Genomic DNA, 26,520 nt, shown 5'->3' on the forward strand with positions numbered 1-26,520 from the left:
CTGGGAACTGGGGCCCTTTTTACAGGGCAGCACTGCTGGTTCTTGCTGGGATGTTGCTGGCTTCACTTGCCACACGTACTGCAGTCTGGAGTTACAGATGAGCCCCAAGTTTCTGCCTTAATTTGCCAGGACTTGCCAAGCACAGGGACTCTGAGTACACACAGGTGGAAGTGCTGACACAGGGAGTGCCAGGACAGCTCAACACTTTTTCTCTGTGAAGGGAACTAAGAAAAGGCACAAACTTGCACATCCAAAGGTCCCAGTACTCATGCAGGGAGTTCCAACCACAGCACTTGAATCACCAGAGCTCATGTATCACCTGTAGTGCATCAGAATGCAACCCTCTTCATTTGTGTTGCTGGGTGGAGAAAATGAAGTGTTTCTTGCAGACTGTTCTCATCTACTTGAAAGCATATAATGTACTTCCATTAAAACATAGATTTTCAATTTGGGGTCCCAGATCTAAACACAAAAACAAAAGGAATGAACTTTGATGGAACAACAACTTGCTCTTTCTGAAGAAGGAACTAAATGGGCAGTGAAGCTCTAAACTTTTCCTATGATGGCCGTTTCCAAGCCACAATCCGTGCTAACATCTAGCATGGAAGATGTAGGACAGAATCCCCTGGCACAACTCAAAGTCTGTGAGGAGCTGCTGGAGAAGACAATGCTGTGATGGTCTCTCCTCCTCTGCACCCCCCTGACTTGGTTCAGCTTCACTTACTTTAGACACTTGATCGAAGAAGGGAGGTATCTGGGCTCAGCTTCCCTCTGGAGCCAGCAGAGAGAAACAGGGAGCTCCCCAAGGCAAATCAAAACCCTGCAGCTCCTTGATCTCTCCCCTGCTTCTATGAAGGCATGGTATTTAGATTTACCAAGGCATGACAGAGGACACCCACCCCCACAGGAGCTGCTGGGTGTGGGGTGTGTGCTCCCCATCACAGCATGTTGAACACCCTCCTTTTTTGTACTGAGCTTTTGATTCACACCTCCTTTCTGTCACAATGTAAGTCAAAATCTTACCAGGGAGTGCTGCCTCAGGTGTATTCATGCAGCTGATTTTCCCTATTTAATTGCAGTATTTTGCCCACATCCCTCTTGAATCACACCTTTATTACAGACCATCTCCACTTGACGCAAGATGACAAAAGCCAGGCTGCAAGTATTTTGCCTTCTTCTTGGTTTATCCCATGATGTGAAGGTGGAGCAGGTGATGTGTCTATGTTAAGGAAACGGGAGTTCAGTGCTTGCTCCTGCCCTGCTCCATTACAGATTCCCTGTAAGGAAACAGGGCTCAGAGGAACAGGAGAGGCACTGGAGAATTAATCACACTGCTCCTTCCTGATGAGAATACGAAGCTCAGCTATTAGCTGACTTGAGTCAGAAAGCCCTGGGACTTGCTGCAAAAGAGGCTGGGGGTGAAGAGAACAGCTCAGGGATAGAAAACCTCAAGTTAAAGGGGAATAAAATTATACTGTTTGAAAGCCTCAGCAAGGGCAAGGCAAAAGCAAGATACTCTAGGAAACCCAAATGATGATTAATATTTTGTGATGGAAGTTAGATATAAAGGCTGCACAGAGTTGTGTTAGTTGGAAAAGACCTTCAAGATCATGAAGTCAAACTGTTAACCCAGAACTGCCAAACCCACCACTAAACCATGTCCCTCAGCAAGTCCATGTATGTAGCTCACTGGAAAAAAACACTGCAGTCACAAAGGGACTGACCCCTTCTTTGCTCTCATTCTAACACCATGAAAAAAAAAAAATAATAATAAAAAATCAGAATCATATGGATACACTAAGAACACAAGGACATGACCTGTGGTCCTGCAGTTCCAAACAGCCATGACTCAACTTCCTGCGCTTGAAGGAGAGTCAGAACAAAAGCATCTTGGAGTAATTTTTCTGATGTTACAGAGAAATGATTGCAAGTTCGTGGCAAATATCTGAGGTGAATGAGATGGCTCCAGGGCTAACCTGATTAGGGGAATTCTCATGAACTCAAGGGCTCCAAGTGCCAACGAAGAGGCAGCAAATGCTCTGAGGGTGTGTTGCTGGGAAGCTCTGAACACACGCTTATATGTGTGTTCACCTGGACCCCTTGCAACACAAAACCCCCCTGCTGGGGCAGTGTGCCTCAACAGCACACAGAGGAGAGAGAGAACTTCTGACCTGACAACAGATTAAAAGAAGAGTCTAGTAAATGTGATGCAAAAATCATTTGGGAAACTTGCCACCGAGCATCCTCAGCTCAACTCCTCCTTTCTCTCCCCTCCAGCCTCCTAAGGAAATTCTCTCTCTTTTTGTTTGTTGTTGTTTTGAGGATTTTGGGGGGGGGGGGGCTTCAGGGGGGTTTATTTTTTGTGGGTTTTGGTGGCTTCTTGTGTCCTACTTAGCATTTCTAACTTAAAACAGAAAAAAATGTTTGACAAAGGATTTCTTGGTGTGCAGCGAAAAAATATTATTACAAATTCTAGTCAGGGAAATGCTCCTTTGAACAACTGGCTTATTGAAAAAAGGTCAGTGAGGAAGGAAAGATTTACCCCACATATACAGGCCTCTTAGAGGAAAAGAGAAAAACATCATACTGAGAATCTTCCTGCAGTCCAGAAAATCATCCTAAGTTCTTCATGGAGAAGTGAGCTGAGGCTCCTCACCTTCATTTCTCAGCTGGCTCAGTTCCTCAGGCTGAATGGGAGGATCTGGGGGTGGTCACAGGCTGTGAGCACCATCCTGTGACAAAATAGGAGAGAAAAATGGACAATTTGTAGATCTGGGGGCTCATGTTTTTAGTCATCCAATTGAGTCCAATAGCTGAGATCTATGACGAGGTCACTCATGGGCTGGCTCAAAATCTGTCCCAGTCAGAGACTCAGAGACTGCTCTTCCATTCCCTTCAGCTGGCCCATGGGTGCTGTGCACTGGGATCTGCTGAGGCCCCTCTCCAGACAAATAATCACTTAGTCCAGTTGCACCATGATAACAGTCCCACTGAACTCCCAGGGTTACCTCCACTGCTTAAACACTTGCTTATGTGCTTTGCTTGGCTCATTGTCCAGAATTTCCAGAGTGTTGCTCCAGAAATTAATTTGGCTCAACCTCTAATTAAATGCTGCAGATATTTCAAGATGTCTGGTACAGAATTTAATACCAGTCTCAATGCACCAGTAGACCTAGACTAGCAAGCAGTCCTTGTTTCCTCTTCAAAACTTCCTGGTGAAGAAGGCTAGGAAAAAGTTAAGTGTCTACACAAAGCATTAAAATTAATCATCATTATGGTCAGATCTGACATAATGTGAATTTCAAAGAGGGACTTAAAAGAGGCAAGTGCCCATCTATTGCATGCTAAGCATCTCATGGAATTCTTGCCTACCAGTGTTTCCTTTATTGTAGGGAAAATATTCCAGTGGAATAGCCTTCTTCTTCCTTTATTTTTTTTCTTTTTTAATAATAACCATGGAAATACTTCTTTAGGATGACCATTATTTTTTCATGAATGGGATTGTAAATATGTAATGGAACATAAATATTTTGTATTTGGACTAATGAAAAATGTAGTTCCATGAAAGATTTATCCCCACTAAAAATAATTTGGCCTCAAATAAGAGTCAGTGGCAGCAACATATGAAGCAAATGTTCCTCCTGTAAGAAAACCAGGGAAGATAAGCAAATACACCCAGACCTGTGTGACAGGGATTTGCACAGATGAAGAAGTGAATTTGTATTGGATGCACCTACATCTGAGACAACATGGGAGAGTTCCTAAAACAGCTCCTTGTACCCCTAGCTCATGGGCATTTGAACTCAGATGGTCTGACAGTGTCTTGCAAGAATATTCATTAGACAGAATAAGACCTCTCACATCAAAAAATATTTTATGGAAACACAGCTCCAGAAAACTGCATTTACACTGTGCATGCAGACAGGACATCTTGCAACTGTCTGGTCCTGTCCTGATGTCATACTAGGTAAAGCCTACATTTCTTAGATGATCTTTAAAACTCCCTTCTGTCTTAAACCATTCTATGATTTTATGATTCCTACAGAGCTGTTTTTTTTTCCCATTAAGTCTAAAATATTTTCATCCATGGTTCATCAGCCCATCCCAGATAGACCTTTTCCCAAGGCAATCTTTCCCAGTCCTTGTCTGCTTTCACTGTTGCTGAACTCCTGCCATCTCATGTAACTACAGATGAGCAACCACAATTAACAAACATGGCTCAGATTTTCAGTTCAAGCACTTGAAGCAAATTCTGTGTGATATCTCCTACAGAGCAAAAATAAATCCTCAGGAGAATATCAGGCAAAGCAAAGTCATAAATAAATGTTTGGGGAATAGGGCCAGCCTGCAGACTTTCCATGAACAGAGAAGCAGACTAGTTTTGGCAGGTCCATCTTTCATTGTGAATTATTCACTCCTCTTAACTTCTCTACTTTAATTGCTTTTAATTTCATTGCTGTTGGGCAGAGGTGTGAAACCACAACAGTAAAATGAGGAATTTCTCGACATGGGTCAAAGTCACAGGTAATGCCTGAAGAAGTACTGAGCTGCATGTTTCAAGTGCCAATGGATTTTGTCTTGGGTAAAACAGAGCAGTGTTCTTCACCCCCACTTGCATGGCCAGCTTGTGTGCAGTGGCAGCAGCCACATGGCAGAGAGCCTAGACAGGCAGGTCAGGGACTGGAAAAAGTATCAGAGCACATTCCTGCAGTCCTCCCTGGGCAGTCAGCTCACCAGCAACAGCTGATGCACATTACAGAGCTGCTCCATATCCTTAAGGAGTGATGAACTCCAGAGATCTGCAGCTATAGCAGCTCGCTCTCTGGAAGCTGGATGCACCTGGGAGTTTAGCCCTGTGCTAACTTCAGGATTGCTTCTAGAGACTCACTGGCTATTTTACAGGTCAAGTGTTTTCTGCTCCAAACATCCTGGCAGACCGTGGGTGATGTACTTGGTTCAAGCTCCTCAGAAGCACATGGGCTGAAGCTGTTGGATAGGCTTCCAGTACCCATGGGGAAGAGAAGAGTAACAACCCAAGCAGCTGTTCATCATTCCCCCCAGTACAGGGTGAGAATCAGAATGCTTGTCAGTGCCTTCCAGCTCTGCTGTCCCAAGAGACTTTGCTTGAGAAGGGCTGAAGTTCCCTGTCTCAGGAGCACCTTGTTGAAGTGGCAAGTGCTGCTCAGGAGCAGCAGCCCTGCACGCGGTCTGGGCTTCAGGTTTTATCACCGTTGCTTTGATCTGTTGGGCAGAAAGCCATAGTACTCGTTGAGAGAGAGACATTAATTCAGCTTTAATGCAACCAGCAGGGATGTCTTCAACCACAAACTTAACATTTATTAAATCTGAGTACAAGTTTGTGATAAGTAAAATTTGAGGGAGCATTAGAGTAGAACATACGGAAACTGTGTTAGACATTAATCACATCCTTACATTAACTAGTTCCTATCTTTCCACATTGGATTTTCACACTCTGCTCAGACTGCAAATCAATGAAATGTGAGAGGTCTCTGATAAGCATGTTTAAAAACTTCCTGCAGACTCTTTCTTCATGATATCTAGAGATGGAAGTGTTACTGTCCTCAGGAAGATGGTAAGATTAGGTGCCTTGCTGCCTTTTTAGTAATAGGGCTCATAAACTTCTAAAGTCAAATGTCCAGTTTTCCACTAAGGACTCTACAACTCCCTACCCAAATAAACCTAAACTAAAATACCAAGCAATGGAAATGGCTGTAAAACTGTACATAATAAAAAGAATCTGAAGAAATTACAGATTTTTTTTAAAGCTACTGACTTGATTGTAAAAATGTTGCTGAAAGTAGAGCTTAGTTACTACATCTTAGTGAGACATCTAAAAAGATGCAGATGAAATACTTATTTTTTGTTGATATCCTAGATCTTGGAAGCCTAAAGGAGAATACTAATATTCCAGTCACATGAGCTACATCAGTTCTGAATTACATCCCCTTAATATTCACAGACTTCACTTGGACATATCTACTTCCATAACTCCAAGAATTTTCTGATATCTACAGATCATCAATACCATGTGCAGACTTATCAGACTGAGCACAACATCTGTCCAACATATGCTCGTGGGTCTGTAAAGAAACAACTTGGAAGCACAAGCTGTAAAACTATTTTAACTATTCTTTTGCCTCCTGAGTCAAGGTCATGCCGGCAAGTTTCAGAGATGCTGCCTGGCTTTGTTGGGTTTGTGAGTGGCTGGTGGATCTCCATGAGTGTGAGGTTCTCTCTAGGATCTCACTAGCAAGTTGCTGCTCTCAACAATAATTCCTGGATCCCAGGTGCTCTGTCCCAGAACTTTACAGAGGAATTGAGAGATGGAGATAAACTGAGATTTACAGGAAAGCTGGGGAGGGACTTTTCACCAGAGAGGGCAGTGATAGGACAAGGGGTCATGGTTTTAACCTGAGAGATAGAAGATTTAGGTTAGATATGAGGAAGAAATTCTTCACTCTAAGGATGGTGAGGAACTGGGATGGGTTGCCCAGGGAGGCTGTTGATGCCCCATCCCTGGAGTTTTATAAGGACAGGTTGGATGGGGTTTTGTGCAACCTGGTCTAGTGGTTGGGTTCCCTGCTCGTGGCAGGGGGGTGGAACTTGGTGATCTTTAAGGTCCCTTCCAGCCTTAATGATTCCTCCCATCATTTCACCAGTGTGCTTCTGTGCTGCACCACAAAACCTCTTCTGTACGCCCAACAGTCTGTTTATGGGAAGGAACCTCCTGCAGCTTGGACAGGTAAGGTAGCTACAGTCAGCCTTGGTTCCCTCACAGCTCAATCTAGGTATGACTGTATCTAGCCAGGACAAAAGATGTCTATTTTGAAAGATTTATTTTTATTCATTTTTGTTTGTTTGTTTGAATTGCTTCATCATACATGGAAAATCCAGAAAGAGAAACAGAACTATTCAGAGATCATACACCAATAACTTTCCAGTGTTTTCCAGCAACAAAAAAGCAAACAAACAAACAAATACAACAACAAAACAAAAAACCAACAACAAAAAATTGCTCTCCCTGACAAGCAGAAATTCCACCCAAAACGTCCAGCACATGTTCTAGAGCACCCCTACATTTCAGTGAGCAGGTCAGGAGATCATCCTTACCTATTTCTCTTCCTTCAGCTGCACACTCTCATTCTTTTAATAAATACCTTTTATCCCTCTGTATCACACCCTGAGTCCAAACTACCCTTGGAGCCAAGCAGACCAGATCCCAAGGAAGCTGAGTCCATTTAGCTCTGAGCGTTGAGTAACCTGGTCAGGTGGGATCATCTGACTGTTCCTGGCCTCCCAGAGCAGATGCAATCACAAGTCTCTTTTGCCAAGAATGGAAGTTGCAGAAAGTTATTATTCCCCTAAACTCCCTAACCTTTAGTATTTCCATCACATGGTTTATTAGCCTTTCAGTGTGGGTTTTATTTTACTTTGGGGATTGCACCACCCCACTCCTGATTACTTTGTTTTTCCTAACGTGTTCTCTACTGAGCCATGTATTTAAGTAGTAAGGAAAATATTAGCTGGTTTCCTCTCTGATAAGCAGGGACAGGATAACCCCCAATAAAACACTGCCAGCTCCAGAGCACTCCCTAGGCTTGCATCATGTCACTGAAAATGAATGTTCAATATTGGAGAGCTTCTCTCCATGTGGGCTTTGCACACATGCTACAGTAGCCTCCCAGTTTATGTAAACTCATTAAAATAATTGCCTTTGAGAAACTTTTCAGTTGTAACTTCAATTTACCTCAGCATCTATGACTGCCATACTTAGGGGAGTGTTAAATTCAGCCAACAGGGCACACTGGTCAAGTTTACAGGGGCTGATTGTGATAAAGGTATTTTACAAGGGATGTACAACTTAAAAAATGAGACTTGTCTCCCAGCTGGTGACCATCTGGCATCTGTGACTGTATGTTTGAGCATCAGTCTGTGTCTTTTTGTGTCAGTCTTCCACACACACAGACCACCCAGCACCTCAGTGGCCCTCAGTGCCACAAGGGCACCTTTGTCTCTCCCCCAGCAGTGCCAGTTGTGCACTGCAGGGCAGCCCAGGGCTGCTTCCTGCACACGTGTGCCTTGGCCTTCTGCAAAAACATATTCCCTCTGGGGGAAGAATGAGGTTTAATATTCCTGCAACAAAATTTAAGGAAATACATCCAGAGCTAGTTATAATTAATTACATCAATATACATTTCCAGTCCCTTTTGGAACCTAATTATATTCTTGCCCTCAACTCTCTGTAGCTCTGAGTTCCACAAGCTAATTACAGGTTGGCTGGAAAAGTATTTCCTCCTACCTCTCAGTTCTTGCTTTGCATATTTTGATCCTGCTAGGAGGGGTCTATTTCCAAGTTGTTTGAGCACTGACAATTTGCCTTCAATAGCTCCTCGAATACTTTCTTCAGAAAGCAATAATGCTTACTGCATACCAGTTGCAGATGAGGACATTTGTGACTTACAGAAGAGTGTTTTAGTGATTTCCATGTGGATTGTGTTAAAAAAAAATAAATAAAAATAAATGAGCTGGCTAACTATGTTTGTGTTTCTGATCTTGACTTCAAATTGAGCTGAAAGGTCTTGGCTGAGCTATCTGTGAAGTGGTCTGGTTTATTCTTGAGTCATATTGATTCAGCACCAGTCCTAGATGACATGTTTTTACGCTACAGAAATTTCATTTGTCAATAGCCAGAACAAAGTCCTGCATAAGTGACAGAGAACTCCATCTTTCATTCAGACACAGGGAGCCCTTGGTCACTGGTAGGATGCTGGCCTCTAAATATAAGGAATCTCCTCAGGCAGATCTAATTGCTCCTAAAAGCCAAGGCCAAAATACCTAATCTCTACTGTGTGCATGTTTGTGTAGCTACAGCTACACAAACTTTATCCCTCCAGGCTTGTACTCTCTCCATCCTGGTGTAAATTCCTTTCTTACAGAAGTTAACAGATAAAACATCTATTTAAAAACATATTCCCTTATCCAGGCACACGAAGGGCATGTTTGTTCTCCATATTGCAGCATATTTTCCGTACAGACTTATAAGAGAAATTGGCATCACCAACACATTTATATATTTATTTTGAGAACTTTCTCATTTCAGCACCAAACACTACAGGACACTTCATTGCACAGAAAGCAAACAGAAGCTAAAAGCAAAGGGAAAGAGGGGCTTAGTTCTTGCCTACAAAATGAAGTAAAAAGGCTCACCTAGGAGCAAAATTAAAAATGCATTAGCTACTTTGGAGATGTATGTTAGAAATAGTGATGTATATGGAGCCTATCTTCATCTTGTGCCTCATTTCTACCTTCTCATTTATCAGGCATTCTAATGAAATTTGAATTTCTAGCATCAATGATTGAGACAATAGATTTAAACTTTCTTCATGTTGAAGAAACTGACTTTTGCCTGAGAGCTCTGTCCAGCAGCAGGCCCACCAGTGCTAGCCAGTAGACCAGTGAATTTTCTTTGAATGTACATGAGAGTCAATGAGGAGCTGTTGAGGACCTGGCAGATCCGAATGTCCCAAGTTTGGGTGATATGATCTGCTCTGTAGGATTTGTACAAGGTTCCCTTATGATCACCATCCAAACCTCAACTAGAAGAGAAACAAGCGAACAATGACCTGCATCTCACACGAGGTGTGGAAATGAGATGTAATAAAATAAACCACTCCTCAGTGGGAGGAATTAAAACCAGGATTCAAACCTGGCCACAAGGGCCTCGGGCAAGCCTTGTGCAAACAGCGAAACTTGAAAATAACAAACACATCTCTGTAGTTCTGAAGCCAGTCAGACACCTAACAGCATCTTGGGGCCTAATTTACCCCACGGCGTGTGTGGTTGTCGTTTTCCTTTCTTTGGTGAAAGATCAGTCAGACTCTGCCACATCCTCTTTTCCCTGTCCCAAGTCAAATAACCACATCAAGTTCTCCAGGGCAGAAAATCAGGCTAAAGAGTCGAGGGTCCCAGAAATATTGTCTTTTATGCCTGGAAGTGAACCACAAGCAGATATGGCTTTACAGATTTTCCCTCTCCTGTTGTAATACTACAACCTCTGGGACTGTCCATTTGTCCCTCGCTCCTAGTTTCTCCAAAATCCCGGAGCAAGACTCCTTCATTTGAGGGGAAAACCAGCAGAACTACCAGCTGCAGAACCTCAAGACTTGCCTGATTCCGGAGTCTCATAAGTTTCCCCTCCACCCCACACTATCTGTACACCCAGCCCCCCAAAACACAAAAGATAAAACATGCTAAAGAACATGTATGTGACTGTGCAACAGCCCAGCTTATAGAATCATAGAATCATAGATTCACCCTGGTTGGAAGGGACCTTGAAGATCATCAAGTCCAACCATAACCTAAATCCCCCCACCATAACCTAACCTACCCGTTCGGTGCTTAAATCATGCCCCTCAGCACTGTATCTACATTTCTTTTACACACTCCCAGGGATGGTGACTCCACCACCTCCCTGGGCAGCCTGTTCCACTGTCCAGCCACTCTTTGGGTAAAGAAATTCTTTCTAATCTCCAGTCTGAACCTCCCCTGGAGCAGCTTCAGGCCATTTCCTCTGTCCTGTCATTATTCACTTGGGAGAAGAGCCCAACTCCCACCTCACTACAACCTCCTTTCAAGCGGTTGTAGAGAGCAGTGAGGTCTCCCTTCAGCCTCCTCTTCTTCAAACTAAACAATCCCAGTTTCCTCAGCCTCTCCCCACAGAGCTTGCTCTCCAGACCTTTCACCAGCTTGGTGGCTCCTCTGGACACACTCCAGCTTAGTCTTTTAGAGAGGAGAGGGCCTGGGGCCAGTCAGTTCCATGTGCTTCTGAGGGTCAGCTGTTGTTTACTAAAGAAGTATTAGAAAAGAGATTGCAAAAGAGAAACAGGCTCCTACCACAGGCCCTGAAGCTGGGGGCTCTGAGGGAGGCCCTCAGAATAAATAGCAGAGTTTCACTTGAGCACTTCCCTAATTTTCATGAGTCATAAAAATTCCCTTTGAAAGAGACATTTGATAGCAAGTGCTCCCAGCACTGGGTAAACAAGCTGGCTGCTCCAAAGGCAGGAGGCACTGCCCTTCATTCAGGGCCATACATCCATACTGGGTCCCAGCTGAGAGAGAAGAGCTTCACTGGGAGCCTGATCACTTTAGCCAAGACACCCTGTGCCAACCCAGGCAATGTTGTGCCTGCTCCTGTCACCATTATGAGTAACATTCATGTTCACTTCTGCAAACTTCTAGGGAGGCCATTTTGAGCCTTATAAACTATCCTATTACCTTGAAAGATCGAACCAGATGATCCTTGAGGTCCCTTCTGACCTGGCATTCTATGATCTGTGATTATTCTTTTAAACTGTGTATGTTGTGAGGTTTTTTTTTACACGGATGTCTTAGATGCCCTCCATTCTCCTGCTCCCTTACTGCTCTGAAGTAGAAAATGGGGCAAATTTAGGCATCTTCAGCTCTTCTTTTCCCCAAAGGCCACAGCTGTGTGGGACACCAAGACAGGGCTCCAAACTGGTCACTACTTCTGCTCATACAACTCTACACTCCTCCAGAAGGTCAAAGACCTCTGTCAGTGCACTGCAGCCTTTCTCATGACTCCTTGGTACTCCCTGCCCAAGGTAGGAGAGGCAGACACAATGATGGGATTTTCTCACCACATTTTTTAAATCCAAGGAAGGATGTAGCTTTTTCCTGCTGGGGGAATTTCCAAGAACAAGAGTCAAAATCTCATTTCTGGTATGTATAATCTTTTGAGTCAGTGATATTTTGCCCAAGCAGATAGAAAATTGGCTTTGTTTCCTTTCTAGCTGCATGTAAGCTCTCCAGTTTCCCTTTCTTAATATAGTCAGTGAGTGTCTCCCACAGCTCCCAGGCACTTCAAGGCAGGTTAATGCACTTTGGGACTGACCTGAAAACAGGGCCTCAGGGGTCCTTTGAGTCTCTCTTAATGGACCAACTTGTCCTGCAATAGATCAGGTTACTCACTATGCACAAATACTTAGATTGAACTTGTTTCTTAAGTATATCTGCTCTCTTTTGCACCATGATTTTGCTCGAAATGCACAGGTATTAGATGGCACACAGCACAAAGCAATGGCATATTGCAGAAGCAACATGAAGTTGCATAAAATCACACCTTCTCAATTCTCCCCACCAGAAATGGAGAATTCATAGTCTCAGCATATCAGATAATGATGGTGGTGTCCTGCAGGACTCACCAAATCAGGCTAATTCAGCTCTAAGATGAGTTTGATTTTTATATTGTGATTAATCACAGAACCATGGAATGGTTTGGGTTGGAAGGGACCTTAAAGATCATCCAGTTCCACCCCCCTGCATAGGCAGGGACACCTCCCACCAGCCCAGGCTGCTCCAAGCCCCATCCAACCTGCCCTTCAACACTGCCAGGGATGGGGCAGCCACAGCTTCTCTGGGCAACCTGGGCCAGGGTCTCACCACCCTCACACTAATTAATTTCTTCCTAATGTCTAATCTAAATCTTCTCTCTTCCAGTTTTAATCCATTCCCCCTTGTCCTATCACTGCATGTCCTTATCAATAGTCCCTCTCCTTTGTCTGGATTTGCTCTAGAATGTCCATGTCCTGCTTGTGCTGGGGGCTCCAGAGCAGGACACAGCTCTCCAGGTGGGGTCTCAGCAGAGCAGAGCAGAGGGGACAATCCCCTCCCTGGCCCTGCTGCCCACGCTGCTTTTGCTGCAGCCCAGGACAGGGTTGGTTTCTGGGCTGCAAATGCACATTGCCAGGTCATGGTGAGCTTCTCATTAACCAGCACTCCCAAATCATCCTTTCACATTACAGTTTTGGGTTGGGTATCTGGTACAAGCAAAGTACCAGCTCTCACCTTCTCAGGTGCTCTAACTGCAGACCTGAGCTAATCCACAGCAGCTCAGTTATTTTCCAATCTTTTATTCTGGGGCTGAGAGGCACAACAGATTGAATATAGCTACAAATAGCTAGAGGCTTTGTCCTGTTTTCATTCATTTATGATTTCATCTTAAAGTCAATGCTGGTATAACATCTTTTACTGAACACTTAATTTGCTGAGCACACAGAATTCCAGCTGAAGCTAATGTGAATTGCAGGTGCTCAGACTGCTGGAAAATAAACTGCCCCCTTTGTATTTAAATGTATGTTAATAGGGATCCATCAGATTGCTGTGCTTCCACAATGATTAAAACATCAGAGAAGTCAATAAATATACTCATAAATAATTAATCATTTTTTGGGAAAAAATAACTAACAGCAACATTAAATTGTACTTGCTGTCCTTCCTCCCAGCTTTTCCTGAAGGGCTTGATCAAAACCTCCTGACATCAGCTAAAACCTTCCTATTGCATTCAGCAGACTTTAAACCAGGCTTTAAATGCCTGAGAAGAGAATAAGCCCTTATGCCCAGAACATGGGCCAGTCTGGACCTCCACACTGGAGTGCAGAGAAAGTCAGGACCAGAGGATGGGACCTGGGAGCCTGTGCGTGGCTTTCCCAGCCCAGTGTCAGAGCAGAAAGCCCAGAGACCCCAGCAGAGAGCAAAAGGGTTTGGGGCACAACTGGACAGGGACAGGGCTGTACAAACACGTCTGTAGGCAGGGCCTGGCTCATCCTGCCAGCTCTGCAAAGCAGAGCTCATGGGCTAAGCATGAGGCTGTGTTAACAGGATGTCAGGGGAGATTATGGATCACTCTGCCATTCATTTCCTTTCCTGGATTTCAGCCTAACTCTTCAGTTCTTTTCAGGACATTTCAGAAAGCATTACATAAAGTGAAAACCTCAGGCTTGCATCTAAAATCCAAAATCAAGCTGTTACTCACATCTCCTGGTCACCTTCAGAGACAGACAAAGAACAAACAACGCCAGTGGCCAACACACTCGCCTGTTTTTTGGGGGGTCATCTGGCCTTGGCTATGTGACCAAGAAGCTGATTGGGCATTAGGACCAGAAGCCAGAGAAAAGGACTAAAAAAATCTCCTCTACCCATCACGGTTTAGTGTAGCAATGCTAGGCAGTAAATTTGAATTTTACACAGTAACTTTAGTTTTCCAGCCTTGCCTGTGGCGATGTCTCCTTCAGCCACCCCCCCTCACCACAGGTTGTGGAGAGCTGCAAGATATGGAGGCAAGGAGGTGGCTGCTTTGGGGCATAGGTGGGGTGTTTTCAGATTCATAGCTGTGGGAACAGGATCAGCTATTGCCCTTCAATATTTTTAAAAGTAGTTATTTCTGCATCTGTGAAGGAAGAAGAACATTAGTGTAACTTGTGGCCTTTCTCTCAAACTTCCAACACACGCATTTCTTGGCCTTTCCTAAGACCAAATGATCACCATGGCTCTCTACTGATTCAGAAGTGCAGGCTTCTGAGGGGAGATTTTACTTGTTGTAGGGGCAAGAATGTGTGGTGAGTCACAGTGTTTTTCTGCTGTCTGCATTAACCTGGAGTTAAACTGAAATCCTGCTTCAGTCCCAATTTAAATGCCTGGCAGGAAGAATGAAAGTTTGGCCTCCAAACTCTGCTTGGCAGCACCCTGCTTGGTTGGTAGCTCACTCAGCCTGACTGGGTCCTCACTGCTGTCAACAGGACAGATCTTGTCCAACAAAAGCAACAGCCTGTCAGCTGCTCCTTCTTCCAGGAAACCTGCCTTTTCCTCCCCCGCAACTGCTCTGTCTCCAGATCCAGGCAAGAAAACAGTGATGCATGGAAGGGATGGAGCTACAGAAGGAAGAGCCACCAGACCTTAGATCTATCCTTCCTGTGGCTTGTATGATGTTCTCCCCCATTCATAAGGTCATGAAGAGTGAATGAAAAGCAGCCTCTTTCTTTGGCTGGTAAGAAGTAACAGATAAAGGGGAACAAATACTTTCATGTGAGGAAGTCCTAAGGAAAGCAGGGGAGATATTCTTAGGCCTCTCTCCAAATATCTCAGGAATACAGGCTTGAGGGTGCAGCTACAGGAATTCCAACAAGGAAAACCAAGCTATTTGGGACAGGGAGGGTAGCCAGCCAGATAATACGACGACAATGCTCGGCTTCTTGCCAGCATCCTGCCACTGAGACAACAAAGTCCCGTGCTGTAAAGGCTCTTCTGAAGGGCATATGGTAATTCATTTCCAGATGTTATAAAACAGATCTGTAGAAATGGAGCATGCTGGGAATAATGGGAAAAGGAGGAGGGAATGAGGAGGGCTGCAGAAGAGGCTTCAGTTTCCCATTGCAGGCAGGAGAGGAGGTAGTCCCTGCTATGATGCTCTCTTCTTTGGGATTCAATTTTCACACACACACACACACACACCCTTTAGCCCTGTAAATTGGGGAAAAGAAGGCAGAGACCAAATCCATCAAAAAGGAGGAGGAAACAGAGGCACTTGTTGGGATGCAGCTAACAAAGCAATAAGAGAATCCTTCCGTTACCCCCAGGGGAGACTCAGAACCTCAGACCGTAGAGGAGAAAGAGAAGCCCGGGTGTTGAGAGCCAAAGAACATGAGCATCTCTCTTCAGGAAGGAGACACATGAGGGAGAGACTGCTTCCCTGCACCAGGGGAGAGGAAGAGGCTGAAAAGCTGACCTAGAAAGAGGGGATAACACACACAATGGGGAACGTGCAAGAGAACTGCTGGCAGCCTTAGGCTTGACTTCAGTGCAGCCTGATGACTTACAGGAAAGGACTAGCTGAGAACATCCCAGAAAGAGTGCACAGGGGTTTCAATTAATGCTCAGGTATATGGCATGACTATAAAATACCCTAGGGCTGTCCATTTCTCAGTCATGTGTCTAAATTAAGCCTGTATTTTTTTTCCAGTAAGTGATGGCTGCTACTGACTGCTAAGAATGTTCTGCTTCAGTAAACTTTGATTTCACTTGCAGTTGTGCTTTTATTAGGCAAGATTATCATCATCCAAGTTTCCAGGGTTGGGAATTCGTTTGAAAAATATGGTCTATTTGCATTTAATTATCACATATTTACTGAGGAAGAATATAAACACGCCTGTTTTAGGCAAGGAATGGAGCCAGTAATGTGCTGCAGACTTGGGATTGTGCTTTTTAATATAATCAAACTACTGTTATAAATAATTCACAGTTTCCACTGTGGAAAAAAACCCACTAAATTATTTTCCTGACAGGTTATTTTTTTTCTAAAAATGTAAAAAAGTAAGCATATTTTACAAAATGCTAAAATTACTGAGACAAATTGTTCATATAATATGAGATATTATTAATAATTCAACTTGAAAGAGGATATAAAGGGGGAAAAACCCCCTCTATGAGGAGCAGCTACCTGTTCCAGCTGCTGGAATGAAAAAAAAAATAAAAAAGAATAAATATATTCTTATAAAGCACCAAAGCTAAACAACAAGTTGAAAAGATGAGGAAATGTCAAGGTAAATTTTGGGAAACAAATTCTCTCTTCAAAGTTCCTGTAGTTCCAGTGACTGCACAAACCTCTTTGGTTTCCCCAGTATAACTGACTCACAAAATGGAGATGAGTCCAACTTTACACCAGAAAGGTAGAGTTACTGAGCTGATATTAGACAAGAGAAACAAGCCTCATGCCATTTCAAAATTCCTGCATGAGTGGTTTTCTTGTCTGCTTGTCTTCAGGGCAGCTTTTGATGGGCTGAACCAGAAAGAACAATCAGTTTCTTTCCAACAAAGGATGCTCATCCTTCCACAATCAGCTGGGGACAGACATGACACAGACCTTACAGAAGATCCTTGTTTTCTCAGCCTGGAACTGAAGGCCAAGCAGGCTTAGCTCCAACTGTCCCAAACAGTGCCAGACTCCTATGTTTAGGGGAAAGAATGCCACCTTAGGTGAGGAACACAGGTCTTGCTGAAGGGCTCCAGAAAGGGATCGTGCAGCCAAGAAGCACTCGTGTTACTGAGGAGAAAAGAAACATGCCATATCAAACAAGATGGGGAAGCATCCCATGTAATGATGGCTATGGAAGGAGCAGATGATGCTTCATGAGAATAAATTCAAGAGTCAGCACATAAGATTTCCCCAGATACCAGTCATTTCGTGCTGTTGGAGAAACTTTTCACCAGAGAGGGCAGTGATAGGATGAGAGGGAATGGTTTTAAACTGAAAGAGGGGAGATTTAGGTGAGACATCAGGAAGAAATTCTTCACCATGAGGGTGATGAGACCCCGGCCCAGGTTGCCCAGGGAAGCTGTGGCTGCCCCATCCCTGGAGGTGTTCAAGACCAGGTTGGATGAGGCTTGTGCAGCCTGGTTTGGTGGGAGGTGTCCCTGCCCATGCAGGGGGGTTGGAACCTGATGAGCTTTAGGGTCCCTTCCAACCCAAACCATTCAATCATTCTGTGATTCTATGATAATTACCCTGCTGTGATCTTGTTGTATTATTCAAGTAAATAATTATTGCCCAAAAGTTCAACCTTAAACATTTTTTATGTGGTTTTACCTCTTTTTAGTTTGGTTTTATTTTGAAACTCCTAGAATGTTTGCTTGAAAAGTATTGTAAATATTGTTATTACTCCTGGTTTTGTTTATTATTGCAGAACAAATGAATACTACTTTCCTGCTACTGCAAGAAGCATAATATTCCCTTTCATTATATTGCTCTTTAATTACTAGTTTTTAGTTTTTAGCTTCCTTCCTCATCTTTAGATTGTGTGAAAATTGTCAGCTTTGTCATGCCTGTTTTGCCCAGTCTTGGCTTGGGGTTTGGTGTATCAAGTAGGATAACAATGTCTCTACACTGGTTTGTTCTTCCAAAGAAATCAACACTCAGCAAGATGCTAATTGCATGAGACAGATCATATTTAAAATTTCTACTAAAGATTACAAGACCCTCTGTCTTTGCCCCAACCACACCATTCCTTTCTTTCGAAATTACTTGCCTAACCATTTTCTACTTCTGAACCTGATTCTTTCTATCTGCCTTTTTAAAAAGTAAAAATGGTACAGGAGTGTATGTGTTGCCAGAAGCAAGTGAATTTATGCCATCAGCTAAAGATTAGTGACAAATGGAACTTCAGCCCTAGGTTTAAAAGTTGGTGCACAACCTTTTTTTTTTTCCTATTCAATGGGTTGCTGCTGTCAATAGTTGTACTTGGAACCACAGAATGGTTTAGGTTGGAAGGGACCTTAAAGATCATCCAGTTCCAACCTCCTGCATGGGCAGGGACACCTCCCAGCAGCCCAGGCTGCTCCAAGCCCCATCCAACCTGCCCTTCAACACTGCCAGGGATGGGGCAGCCACAGCTTCCCTGGGCAACCTGGGCCAGGGTCTCACCACCTTCACAGTGAAGAATTTCCTCCTCATGTCTCACCTAAATCTCCGCTCTTACAGTTTTGATCCATTACCCCTTGTCCTCTCACTACTCACTCTGGTAAAAAGTCCCTCCCCAGCTTTCCTGGGGCCCTTCAGGCACTGGAACAGAACCAGGTGTGTGATTAGGTGTGTGAGATTCATTCACATGGATAAATACTTGCAGTTACATCCCATGAAGACAACAAAAAAGGCTTCAAGCAATTGGCCAGTTGATTGTTGATGACATTTACACAACTCATTCTCCCCATGAACAATAAAATTTATTGTGCTGAGAGTGCTGGAACTAAGTATAAGAGGAACCAGCAAGAGATGGCTAAAATTAAAGGGAGGCAGAAGGGAAGGCCATAATGCAGAGCCATGGCTGGGAGTTAATTGCCCTTCAGAAATGACAGGGAAAAACAGGACCATTCTTTCATCCATCCTTCTCCTCTAAAAAAAACTCTGCAAAAACTACCCAGATCCAGACCACAGAAACTCCAGAGCAGAGGTCCTGGTTCGCAGAGATTCAGCTTCTGCCAAATGAGCATAATTAAGAGCGTGGGATGACTGTAAATGAGAGCAGGACTGAAGCTGAATAAGAAGTGTCTGGTGGCAATATCCACTGGTACTGAAGGGAAATGCGTCCCGAGGACTGACACACACCCCTCTGTGTACACACCACAGCAGCCAAAGGGCTGTGGCAGCCACATAGAAAGGCAACAAGGAAAAAAAATATCACTGTCTTTTTTTTTTTTTCTCCACTTTTCCTGAAAAAAACACCTGAAAGACTCATTCCAATGGTGTTGTTCAATAAGGAAACAAACTCTGAGAGAGCAGATGGTCATTACTGTTGATGAACAGCAAGTAGTTTTAAAGGTTTTGCAAGTGGTCAGAATTTAATGTGGGAATTGGAAAGAAAAGCCATTCGGTGAACCCACAGAACACCTAACATGAAATTCTGGTCGTGGTGATGTCTCTTTGGCAGGTCCAAGGTTTCCACCATAGAACTTTTCAAAAATCAATGCAGAACCTGGATGGCAGCTTCAGCCTGAGCTGGTCTCAATATTCGTGAGTATCTGGCAAACTCACCCCTAGTGTTCAGACTGAAGAGTCTTTAGTTCTTTGCATGTTATTAGCATTAACTAGGAGTAACAAGCAGAATATACAGCTGTGTTTTTTGTTAGCAAGTTAATATTTGTGATTGCCATGTTACTGTATGTCAAACATGACCTTCTAAGTCTTGGAGAATACTTCTAAAATAGAGGAATCAGTGTGATTTTAATCTGGAATAACTGGGATAACTGGCTGGTTTAAGAAGGAGCTTTGCACCAAAGACAGTTTCTCCTTAAAGTGTGTATGATCTCTTACAGCAGCAGGCACACTCAACCAGTTTTTCTTAAAGAGAAACAAGACTTAGAAAATCAAGATACAACAGGTCAGTGTGAGCAAACCTCTCCCTCCAACTGGTAAGTATCTTAGCTACGTGAAGCTTCCTATTTAATCCCTTCTCTAATGGTGGCTAACAATTAGCAACATCCTATTCAGATGACCACATAAAGAAGACCATGTTGGCCAGGACTGATGAAAACAGCTTCCTTGTGAGTTTTCTGGCTTGTGCTCAGGTAGGAAAATATAATCAGAATTTCCTGCCATACAACATTTCCCAGTCCTGCTTTCAGACCTCTGAAACCAAGCTAAGCAGCTACAAAAGAGCTACAAAAACAAACAAACAAAACAAAGCAAGATAAAAACAACAAATGAACCAAACCAAAGGGAAGGGAAGGGATGATCTTCAAGATCCCTTCCAACCCAAACCATTCTATGATTGTGTGTTTCTATTATACACTGTCTACTGTATGCTATTGATTATATGTAATAGTTACAAATAGAATATTTAATTAACATTATAAAGGACTTATAAATTACATATTAAAATATTAGAAATTAACTATTAAAAATTAATGTGGTTAATTGTTGAGGTACCATGGCCCAAAGGTTAATGAAACTCAGCACTAGTCACTGCTCTTCCCAAACACAGGCCTGGAATCTGAAAGACAGCAATTCCCAGCACCAGGGGCCAGACATGGGACCACAAGCTCTCAGGAGTGAAGCACCATTATTCCTGAAGGTTCCTGGGGTGAATTGGCCATCTAAGTGTTTATCAAACTGACCTGATAATGTGCATCAGTTGTGTTACCTTTTCTTTCTGACGTTTGGGATATTTTGCAGAATACTGAGTTGCAAAGCAATGATTGGCTGTTATTAAAACAACCAAACCACAAAGCTTTTGAAGCAACTCCTCTGAAAGGGCACAATTTCTGAGAGATCTAGAAATTCCAGGGAAGTTTGTTCTGTCCTTTGGTATCTCACCTGGAGTGATGAGTGACAGTTGGCCCTGGACATAGATGCACACAAAAAGGGGTGATGGCATGGAACAAATTCACATTTTTCATAGGAAAAGTACCCAGCCAGGGCTGCATTCCTTGCAGTGGTCATGAAAGGCCTCAGCAGATGAATGAAATAAGATTCTGCACAGTAGTTACAGTTGTGCTTACAACATTTCTTGGCTTTTGCAATTCAGTTCAGCTTCAGCACTAAAAATAACAAACAAGTCAAGCCTCCAAAACACACACAGATTGTTTAAAAACTGTGAACTTTGAAAAAAAACAACTGTACACATCTGAAGACACTTGATGCATTTCTGGCATTTTAGCTTTACTGTGCAAGCAGAAGAGACACAAACATAAAGTTTAAACCCGGGACAGCAGAAAAAAGCTCCAGAAGATCAGGTCTGAGGAAAAAATACTTAAACTCCAGAATTTTTGTAACAAGATGGGAGAAGCCAGCACTGCCATGCAGAACGAGAAGGTGTCGTGTGTGAATCTGTGAAGCTCTTGTGTGTGTTGAATACTGGCTGGGACTTGTGCGTGGCTATGGGAGGTGGGAAAAGTGACACAGTAGCAAGAAAAAGAAGGGCCCGTGGGAACACATCTGGCTGTGAGAGGGGAGGAGCGTGCTCTGCATTCCTCTGTAATGTCACATCTTAATTTAAAGTAAACATCAAAGTCTTTTTTAAAGAATGACTTAACCTCTACTCTTCCCACCTCAACTCACGACCTCCCGTTCACAAAGGCTGTTCATTTCCAGTAGGCACATGAAGTGCAAGAAACTCCAGAAGGAAGGGGTTTCCTTGTCATTAACCTGCCATCATCAATGGATCAGTGAAGGTGCGTTGCATTCCCCTCCAGCTGGGGCTACCTACAGGCAACGTGCAGCTATCTCCCTTTACAACAGCACTTGCTGTGGCAAGACACACCACCCGGGTTTATAACCATGAGGAGCACACACCTTCCCCCTGCTGAAGATACTGAGTTTGTTTTCACGGCACTTAGGCATGAACTTCCCAGAAGGGCTGGGTGGGGTGTGTGCAGCAAAAGCACTGCCCTTCAGGGCTCCCCAAAGCACACAACTGCACACCCTGGCTGCTGCTGCCCCTGGAGATACCCCTGGCAGCTCCTGATGCCCGCAGGGTCTGACAGTGCTGATCAGAGGTGCTTGGAGAGCCCCAGCAGGGGTTTTGCGGGACACCCTGTGAGAATTCTGCTTCTGGAGTATTTGAAACTACTGGAGAGAGCCCAGCACAGGGCACTGAGATGCTGAAGGGGCTGGAGCATCTGCCTGTGAGGAAAGGCTGGGAGAGCTGGGGCTGCTCAGCTGAGAGACAAGGAGGCTGAGGGGGGATCTGATCAGTGCTGGTCAATATCTCCAGGGGTGTCAGGAGGATGGGGCCAGACTCTGCTCAGGGGTGTCCAGGGACAGGACAAGGGGCAATGGGCACAAACTGGAGCACAGGAGGTTGAACCTGAATATGAGAAACTCCTTCTTTACTCGAGATGAAACAACATGGGCAGCTCCTTTGGGCCACACAGGCACCTCATAGCCAGAGCTTCATGACCATGACTATCCTGACAAAAACCTTGTTCCTGGCAGTATTTCTACTACCAGTCAGAACTGAGCAGAAATAAATACATTCACCAAATGAACCACAGAAATAAACCAAACAGAACTCCACAAAACATTGGTGTGGGTCAGGAAGGACTGCTGGTGACACTGTCACACCTTGTTCGGTTCTATAAACCAGTAAACATTTATATCAAACCAGTACATTTAAACTTTAAAAAAATATGCTTTTTCTTCTTTTTCATATAAATCTGAAGAGGATGGTTCCTTGCTCTTAAGTATAGTAATATAATATGTAATATAATCTAGTGTTGGGTATAACTAAAAATAATATTGCTTTAAAAAAACACCCTCAGAAAATATAGCGGATGCTTTCTCTAGGACTGATATTCCAAAGCATACTGGGAGCATCTAAAATGACAATGAATATTTCAGCTTATGAGATTTTTATGTGACCTTTTTTCAGAGCAAGACCATAAAAAAAAATTATTCCATTGTTTTCATTTACTCATAATAGATTATCTGCTCAGTACAGTTGCTGAAGTAGATTATGATATTTTGCTTTCCTTTCAGAAGCTGGGTTAAAACCTGCTTAGATTCTGTGAGAAATGGGTTTTGCAATATCAGGTCAGTCGCAGCTCAAGTTCATACATAAAATTGGTTCCCTTTGTAGAGCAAAAACCCCAAAGAATTCAATTAGAGCAGAGCAGATGCCTTTTCTGAAGAATAGGAGTCTGCTGATCTCATCAGATAGAACATATTGTACCGGATTCTAAAACTGTTCAACCATTCCAATATGTGAGTTTTACTCCAGCAGTCAGAAGGATCCCCAGTATGAGGCATATCCAGGGTTTATTATGAGCTGTGGACAAAGAGAAAGGAAAAACCTGTACTTGTCCCACAGAACCTGCAATCTAAGCACACATTTTAATAGGATTAGCACAGAAAGAGTTACACTCTACCTTGTTGCCTACAAGTGCATATTTGTACGTACAGAAGTACCTGTTTGTACTTTTATTTCCTGTGCTTAACATTCTTGTTCAAGGTCCATGGAAATCCAATGCCAGGGGAAAGGATTAAGCTGCTTTCCTTGGGGCGAGGAGCAGGACGCTGCTGCCCGGGTCCTGGTGACTGGCACTGCAGCTGGGTGCTGGGGCTCCTGGGTTATGAGCAAGAGTTTGCAGGCAGTGGGCACAGGGTGCCACTCCTCTGATCCAATACCAGCCTCTGCTTTGGGGTGAGATCGACTGCTCCCCAGGCTCCACAGGCTGTGCTGATCGGGTCTCCAGGAGCCACAGAGGAACTGAGATGCCCTTCCCATAGAAACACAAGCTCAGGGGGCTGACACCCATATATATATATGCACAAGGTAATACAAGTGTTCAGCTACAAAACTGGTATATTGGCATGGGCCAAGGTTTCCTGAAAAGGTGCAGGGAAGGGTCCTTCCACCTCCCATCAGCCTCCCCCTCAAGCAGCAAGCACAGCAGCTTGCAAAACACCAGCCTAGAGAAGTGCCAAACCTTTTCCCAGCTCTTCCTGCTGAAGAAATCCGCTGTGATGCTCTGAAGCAACGGAGGAACACGTCCCTGTGTCCTATTTCTGCTTCCTATGCAGCTTGTTGAAGAGATGTGTGAGCAGCAGAACCGTGCTGTCCCCATCCCCTCTGCTGGGCTGGGAGTGTTCACTTCTGGGTGTGCAGCCTCATGCACACGTGGCAGGCCTGCAAACTCACCAGCTCCCCTTCGAAGCGAGGGCCTGTTTGCTGAAGAAAGACAGAGGGAAAACTTTCCAAGCCTTTATTTATTCAGAATACAATTTTGCAACAGCCATGTGTGTGATTCGTCCTGGGTTGCAACACGGGGCAGGAACCAGCCCATCCCCTGCGAGCTGGCTTGGGGTGATCCATGAACTGGCAACTCCAGTGCCTGCAGAGGGACAGGCTGCCAGGGTTGGGCTGCTGGTTTTGTGGAAGGAGAGAGTGAAACACATCCTTGCTGGTCAATCACATCTGTATCAAGGTCTCTGACACTCCGCTGATGCCTGTGAGCCATGCCAGGGTAAGACAGGGACAGGCAGACACCAAACACCTGAACTGCTCTGATATTAAAGGGATGTGCATATGTAACTTTAAACGTACCATTAGACACATTCTCATTTTTTTATATATATTCATTTCCACAATACTGAAAGGGGAAAAAAAACAAAGCAAAAAAGACCCCATCTCAAACCTCCCACACTCTTGTGGTGGTTACAGGGTGGCTCAAGGGGCAGATCCAGCTCTGGGCATCAGCTGGGAGCCACACTTCTCATGTCTTGTATCCTCGTGTTTAAATCCCATGAAGCAGACACATCATGACACTATTTGCAGAGTAAAAAAATTAATGTTAGATCCTCAGCAAAACTGTAACACCAAAGGCAGTACATGACCAGGTTATAGAAGGGCAGAATGATATTGCAGAGGGAAAGTATTTGTGACTCATTGATAAGTGAGTCCCCCTAATGTGCAGAGTAGAATTGAAACAAATGGAAACTTGAAGAAATATTCTACATAAGGCAGAGTCCAAAAATGCAGGAGGTTATGCAAGGCTAGCTGTAAAAATAAGCAGATGAGTCCTCTAAAATAATATTGCAACATTTTCTGGCTTCCATTTATTGGTTGCCATAGGATTTTTACTCAGTGAGCAACTGCTAAACACAAGACTGCCTCATACCATAGCTTGGCTTTTAAGAGAAGAAAAACATTGACATTGTTTAATGAACACACTTGTCTGGAGAAGCACTAGCAATTGCTAGGAACTCATTTTCCTACTGCCTAAAAGCAGAGAGACTTGCAAGTGGTGTGTTCATTGTCCTGTGCCTGAGTTGAACCCATCTCTCTGACAACCTGCAGATCTCCCAAACAGAACAGGACTTGCTTTTGAGGAGAGGTCAGAGGGGGAGAAAGTCAAAGAGCAAACAGGTAAAAGTGCCATGTACAGGAGAGAAGGGATCACAAGGCACCTTTAACGAGCTATTAGAGCTGCACCAGCTGCTTCTGCAGCCAGAGAGCACATCCTCTGGTGGACAGGAAAGGAAAGAAGTGGGAAATGTTTTCCTGAAGCATTTAATGTCTCCTCAGCAGGTGCGATTTCCTGGTTTCAGTAGGTGCACATCCTACATGGAGGTGGAACAAGAGGGAAATAAGGGAGTCACATGCTATAAAAAGTAAATAAATGCATTTTCTCTTCATCTTTTGCTCAGTCTCCCAGCATACCTGGATATATCCACATTCATCATTTCTGGTTTTTGATGATGATGATGATGATTTATGCCGTCTCTGCAGCTGGATTTTGTTTCTGAGCTTTGTCCAGTGATGTGAAAGGCTCCAAGCATCCCCTGTGTGCCCCTGGCTGAGGGCTTACTCATGGATTACATAAGGATCAGGCCTTTCTTGTCCTGAAGCCCTTCTGGGTCATCAACATTTGCAAGCTTGTTCGACAGTGGCCATTTCTGAAGAGGGGAGGAGAGAATTTCCCCACATAAATTACACATTTCTTCACATTTTCAAAGGTATCCAAGGGTCGACACCTCTGAAGCCCTCAGGGTAAGGAGAGAAGAGTGTTGTAAACCTTAGATCTTCAAAAGTTAAGGTCTTTTGGACCACCCAACATGGATGCCATGTTGGGTGGTCCACCCAACCCACTGCCATCTGAGATGCTCAAGGGCATCCCACCTGCCAAGGGCACACCATATCTCTAGCTGTCTCTGCAGAGCTTGACAGGGTAACCTTTTGTCGTGAAAACAGTCTTGGAATAAGCTTTGAAATTGCCCTAAATATCACAGTCTTGGGTCCAGTTATGCAGCAAAAAGCACGAGGTTTCCACTCCAGACAAAGAAGCCTATGGCCTGCCTACTGCTCTCCTGAAAGAAGGGCTTTCCTAGGGGTCTAGGGATTGCCTCTGGTATTGATTCAGCTGACTGGAACTCATAGCAAACTGATGGTGCAGAGAAATTACAAGAAGCTGTAAAGAATATTGAAAGATTTTTTTTCCCCATTTCACTGAACAACCAGCACCCAACAGCTGCAATGTTACAAACACCACTGAGGGATGGGAGCAGTGGTATTCAGAGTCTTAATCCCACTCACTATTAGAAAGAAGATGAGAAGCCTTCTACCCTTTAGAAAAATCTGGTGCTTCTGAAGTAGATAATAGATAACCTTTGGATATAAAACATGCATTCCTGCCTTCCTGTCATGGTGTCCTCAC

This window comes from Apus apus, chromosome 3 (genome assembly GCF_020740795.1).
Source record: "Apus apus isolate bApuApu2 chromosome 3, bApuApu2.pri.cur, whole genome shotgun sequence".
Classification (NCBI taxonomy): Eukaryota; Metazoa; Chordata; class Aves; order Apodiformes; family Apodidae; genus Apus; species Apus apus.